The 6,674-nt window shown below is 38.2% G+C and overlaps 1 non-coding gene across 1 annotated transcript; it reads right to left on the reverse strand.

Annotated features, from left to right (window-relative positions):
- Window positions 1–5,183: 5,183 nt before the first annotated feature.
- LOC121205519 (small nucleolar RNA R71) lies at window positions 5,184–5,290 on the reverse strand. Its single transcript, XR_005900595.1, has one exon. It is a non-coding gene; the product is annotated as a small nucleolar RNA R71 (small nucleolar RNA).
- Window positions 5,291–6,674: the final 1,384 nt, after the last annotated feature.

Below are 6,674 nucleotides of genomic sequence, written 5' to 3' on the forward strand. Positions count from 1 at the left end.
CCTCTTCCTCAAATTTTCCTTGACGGACTCATTTACAAGCTCATAATCCCACTTTACCTTACCTTAGGTGAGTTCCCTTATTAACATTATGGCCTATGCCATTCAGACGCTCCTTACCTAGGCATTCCTTTAAATTATTGTGTCGTTCATTGTTCTTCCGATCTTAATTCATAAAATAACATTTCACAGCTTCCATCTTTGCGGACTTTTGTAACACCATATCACCATTATCAGTCTCAGCGTATTCTCCGTGTTTGATGTCTTGATGGACTATTCGCACTCATAATCAATGAATTTCTTAGGTTGTCTTAGTCGAGCTAAGGCCTTACACCCTAATTTCCTCGTATTTTATTGGTAAAAGTGGACCACCCCGTGTTTATTATTTTGGCAGACTTATCTCAATAGAGGCCATAGGGTCTTTCATCCATGGTCTTACTCATCATACCTGGCTGTCATTGTATCTTTCATTTATGGTCTTACACTGTATATATAACACCAAATACCTTGCTGCCATGACATCTTTCATCGATAGTCTGACACCCTTATCATTACTGTGTACCATGCTGCCATGACATCTTTCATCCATGGTCTTACTCATCATACTTGGTTTCTACAACATCTTTTATCTATGGTATTATATTATATATCTTATACCAAATATCGTGCTATCATGATGTCTTTCATTGATGGTCTTACGCCCTTATTATTACCGTGTACCATACTGCCATGACATCTTTCATCCATGGTCTTACGCTACGTACCATATACTAGACTTCTATAGCCTCTTTCATCTATGGTCTTACGTCATATACCGTCGTCAAGGTGTTACCTTGAAGGACCAGTCGATACTGTCATCGCAGTAAATATAATTCCATAATTTTTTTCCCTAACCTTCCTCCCATTACCTACTTAACACCACCTAACCGGAGCTTCACCCGAGGCAATAACTAATGGGTTCTCTCCCTATTCCCCTCCTATCTTCATCTAACCCCTTAAGGTTTCTTCCCCACAATTATCATGTAAAACATGAACATATTGTCATCCAACATAATAACATGGCATACAACAAACCCTTAAATCATACCATGACCATTTCATACATTTTAACATGCAACAACAATTACTCATGCTACTATGCATACATGTCATACTATCCCAATATGAATTAGACTAACCAGATTGGAGATTAGAGTTTCACCTTAAATCTTTATTCTTGGTGGCTCAACTTGTCATTTTGCTAGAGTTTTCCTTCATCCTGGCTGGAGTTCCTTATTCTTCTATTGCCAAACTTGGTACCTCATGATGGTAATGACATACAAAACCTTCCACAACCACCACCTCCTCCTCTTCTTCTTCTTCTTCTTCTTCTTCTTCTTCTTCTTCTTCTTCTTCTTCAGTTTACTTGAAGGAGAAGATACTTGGTTTAGAGGAGGGGAAGATGGTTAACAGAATTATGAAGAATTTTGTTTCCAACTCGTCCTATTTATACCCCCTTGGCATGATCTTCATAGATCGTCGTTACCATACAATCCTAATTATTTTGTTTTCTATTATGGAACCAGTCGATATTAATCCAACAAAATTGGTTTTGAGATTCAACTCTTCCCCAACCAGCGACTTAAGTTCTAAGTGTCTTATTTGTGTCCATGAATTTCTAATCCCATTCAGTTAGATCCTCGATTGTTTATCGAGTTTGGGTATTTAGGATATCCGGGTATGACCTTTACACAGTTGAAGACCATGTGAGAAAGGCTATAAATAGTTGAAAGGTGACTTCCAAGAGAGGATTCATCTTAATTCTGTTTCATTTTTTTCCCTTCATTAATCTTCTTTGTTGCTACGAAAAATGGATGATTACGGGAAGCTCTGTGTCGAGAAGAGATTAAGAGGTCTGAGTCAAAAAAATAGAGAATCCAGTAAGCTATTGTCAGGAGAATGGAAGCTCTATTCGGAGAAGTTGAGCTAGCAAGGAAAAAAGGAGTATCAGGTGAGTTTCTACACTCTAACCCCAGAAAGGCTAGGTACATTTAAGAGCATAGAGATGTATGAGTTTCCTCCATTCTAGTTCATTATGCATGAATTAACTATGATACCATGATATTTAATATGTAAAATGCATGTCTATTATAGTGGAACATGTAAGGGAAACATCGCTAGGATTAGATGAAGTTAGGAAGGGAAAATGGGTGATTCTCTTAGATAACTCCACAAGGTGTTGTCGTGTGCACCCGTGATGGGCGAAGCTTCGAGTTTTACGGAAGGGATATTGCAATGTTTGAGCATTAAGCTTAGGAATAGTGAAATGAAGGAATGGATGGAATATAATGAGAAAAGTATATAAGAAAGATCATGGCTAGGCCATGGGTCTGATCAGGTGCTATACGCCAAGATGAGTATGGCCATTGCTGAAAGACACTACGACAACATATGAAAGCACGTCAGAATGGTAAATAAGATTAAGACCTCAACTAGAAGACGCTATGGCATCCTTTGATAGTCACTGAGACGGTAAACACAGGGTTATATCATGTAAGACCATAGCTGAAAGACACTACGACATCATAGATAGTCCTTCGGGACACTAAACAAATGATAGTCCATCGGGATAGTAAACACGAGAATTGTGAGGTGTAAGACTATAGCTCAATTTTGGAACCATAGAGAGTTCTCTGAGATAATAAACATGAGTGGAAAATCAGAATAGTAGACGTAGGATAAGCCCCCCCCAAAAAAAGGGTTAGAAGGAAAATGAAAATATGGAGAGGCAATAGTCAACCAACGGGTCACAGGAATCCACCAATGAATAGGGAACGTAATGGGAATAAGAAAGGACTACTGAGTAGTAGTCATGCAAACCAGTAGGGCATAAGGATGTTAACCAGCAAGAAGTAATCACAGGTGTTGATGCACTAATGATGCCTGGTGACAAGTGAATGAGATAAGGTTTAGCTAAGGATAGAGCCACCAAAGGGTGCTTAGAGAAACCTTATAAGCTAGAGAGGTAACAAAAGCATATATGATGGCCAACAAGAAAAGAGGGGTTAATTAGAACCCATTAACTAGGAAATAATACATGATGACAGATTGATAAACCATAATTTATACATATTTTTATCCCATGTTTAGCACATTTATGGATGATTTCTCCTTATATTTGGTGAATGTGATGCTCCTAATCCTTTAATTTCATGTTTTATACTTAGGTGAGCATAGGAGAGTAAAAAGAGTGAGAAATGGCCCGAAAATAGAGAAAATGGACCCACGTGAGAAATCAACACGGCCTGGACTTCCTCACACTGGCGTGTCACACGACTGTGTCCATTTGGCAGGATCGAAGCACGACTTAAACGGGTAGACTACATACCCGTGCCTATTCAACAGCCTTGACCATGGGCTGGAGTAATCACGCACGGGCGTGTCACACGGGCGTGTCCTTGCTGAGCCCAAGTATAGTCCTATTCGGAAAAGGTCAATTTTGAGGGCTCTTAGGCATTCTAAAGCCTATTTAAACACCTGAGGAGGCACTTAGGAAGGGGACGCAGAGTAGGAAGTAAGGAATTACTCAAGGAAATTCGATTGATCCATCTTAGAAGTGGGATTCATCATCAAGACTGAATATCTCCCTTCAAGTTCCTTCAGGAGTTTTGGGTTTTCTTATATTTTGTTATCTATATGCTTTTGAGATGTTTTCTTTCAGAAGTATGAACTAAACCCCTAAATACCTAAGGGGAATGAAACCTAAGACAAATCTTATTATTATCTGAATTGCATGATAAATATTTGACTTGTTTTTAATTATGTGTTCTTAATTCTTGTTTTAATATTCTAGGATATTAATTCAAGTTAATGCTCTTATTCAGAGGAGGAATAGACCCTGTCTAAGAGTAAATTTGTCATAATTAAGTGGAGTTGATTGCACACCTAGAGATAGGGTGATAAGATTTTGCCAGATTAGGGTGAAACCTAATAAGGGGATCCATAGATGGAGTTAATGCAACACTAAGGCGTTAATTAGAAAGAGATTTCAATTAATCAACCTAGGGTTAGATGTTATTAGTCTCGAGAGAGATAATAATATAACTTAGGGATTTCTACGGATCAAGTCAAATGAATAAATCATCTGGTTCAGAGTCAAATAACAAGTAAAGTCTAGGTGGAATTTTCCTTGGGTATTGTCTTAATCAATCGAATTTTCTAAAATGTAATTTCCCAAAATTTCTTTCTGTGCATTCTTAGTTTAGTAATTAGTTTAGATAACCAAACCTCTTAAGTTTTAGGCTAGATAATAAAAAGGAAGTAAATACTAGTACTCGTGGTTCCTTTGGATTCGATAATCCGGTCTTGCTAAACTATACTACTCTTCGATAGGTACACTTGCCTTAATTGTGATAATAAGTTAGTCTCATGAACGATTCATTCATAAATCTTTAAAGCCTGTCGCGAATATCACGTATCAAGTTTTTGACGCTGTTGACGGGGAACTAGGATATTAGGAACACTCGATTTTTATTACTTTAGCCATTTTACTTTTATTACAATTTAAAATTTTATTTTATTTTTTAATTTTTCTTTTATTCGTTCCTGGAAGTTTTTTTATAGTGTATAACTAGAAGAAACCCGTTGAGACCATTACTGTTTGATAGTGAGATCAATCGCACAGTTTGCAGAAACCGAAGAGAAATAAGGCGAAGCCTACGATACACAGAGAAAGAGAAAAAGGACAATAATTCCACCACAACCGAGGAGATGGCTGAAAATTAAGAAAATCCGCTACCTCCTGCGATAGCTGCTGATCCAGAAAATCAGAATCCTGCTCCACGAACTATGTATGATTATGCTAAACCTAATTTAACAGGAATTGAGTCAAGTATAGTTAGACCTGCTATTGCTGCAAATAATTTTGAACTGAAACCTAACACAATTCAAATGATACAACAGTTTGTTCAGTTTGATGGTTTACAGGATGAGAAGCCAAACAATCACTTGGAAATTTTCTGGAGTTTTGCGATACTTTTAAGATCAATGGCATTTCTGATGATGCTATTCACCTTCGGTTGTTTCCTTTTTCATTGAGGAACAAAGCTAAATAGTGGTTGCACTCATTACCACTAGGGTCAATCACTACTTGGGAACAAATGACCGAAAAGTTTTTACTTAAATATTTTTCACCGGCTAAAATGGCTAGGTTGAGGAATGACATTTCTTCCTTTGTGCAGATGGATTTAGAAACACTCTATGATGCATGGGAGAGATACAAGAATCTTTTCAGAATATGTCCTCACCATGGGTTACAACTTTGGCTAGAGGTTCAGACGTTTTACAACGGTATGAACCCCTCAACAAGGCAACTCATCGATGCAGCCGCTGGTGGAACTTTGAATAACAAAACACCTGAGGCAGCTTACGAATTTATTGAGGAGATGTCACTGAATAACTATCAGTGGCAAATTATGAGGACAAAGATGACGAAAGTAGCCGGTGTTTGCAACCTCGATGCGGTCACTATGCTATCTAACCAAGTAGAACTCTTAAATAAAAAGATTGATGGTTTGTGTGGTTCTACTCAGGTACATCCAGTGATGAGGTGCGATTCAAATGGAGGAGGAGCCTGCACAAAATATCAACCCTTCAACCCTAACATCAAGGAGGAACAAGTCTAATATATGGATAACAATAACTCTAGACCCTAAAATAACCCGTATAGTAACACTTATAATGTTGGTTGGAGGAACCATCCCAATTTCTCGTGGGGCGGTCAAGGAAATCAGGGACCACCACCTCCAGGCTTCCAACAACCACCCTACCAACAAGAGAAAAAGCCAAACCTTGAGGAGATGCTAACAATATTCATCTCGGTGTCAGAAACTCGTTTCCAGAATATCGAGATAGCCCTTAAGAATCAACAAGCGTCAATCCAAGGGCTCGAAACCCAGATAGGCCAACTCGTCAAACTGATTTCTGAACGACGACAAGGTAGTTTCCCGAGTAACACAGAATCTAACCTAAGGGAACAACTCAATGCGATTACCACTCAAGACAAGGAAGGGTTAGCTGAGCCTGCATCAGAACCGAGGCAAGGCATTATGGTAAGTCAAGATAAAGGTGAGGCAGTCCACAGTGAGCAAAAAATTGTAAGTAAAAAGTACAAACCACGGGTGCCATACCCCAATGCGACAAGGAAAGACTGTACAGATGAACAATTCGACAAATTCCTTAAACTATTAAAGAAACTACATATTAACTTACCATTTATCGAAGCTTTCTCGTAGATGCCAAACGCAGTCAAATTTTTAAGGTTGCTTCTAGCAAACAAATGAAAGTTGGAAGAGGCGTCGCATGTGGAGTTGAATGCAGTTTGCTCAGCCATTTTACAGAATAAGCTACCCAATAAATTGAAAGATCCGAGGAGTTTTACGATTCCTTGTTTAATTGGTAGTTTAGATGTTCATAATGCATTGGCTGACTTAGGGGCAAGCATTAATGTTATTATAAAATGTTTAAACAGCTAGGTCTTGGGAAACCCAAACAAACTAGGATAAGCATTCAATTGGCTGATAAAACTATTAGATTTCCTAGGGGTATCATTGAAGATGTTCTTGTTAAGATCGATAAATTTATATACCCAGTAGACTTTGTTGTTCTAGACATGGAAGAGGATAGTAATGCACCTTTTA

This window comes from Gossypium hirsutum, chromosome A08, assembly GCF_007990345.1.
Source record: "Gossypium hirsutum isolate 1008001.06 chromosome A08, Gossypium_hirsutum_v2.1, whole genome shotgun sequence".
Classification (NCBI taxonomy): Eukaryota; Viridiplantae; Streptophyta; class Magnoliopsida; order Malvales; family Malvaceae; genus Gossypium; species Gossypium hirsutum.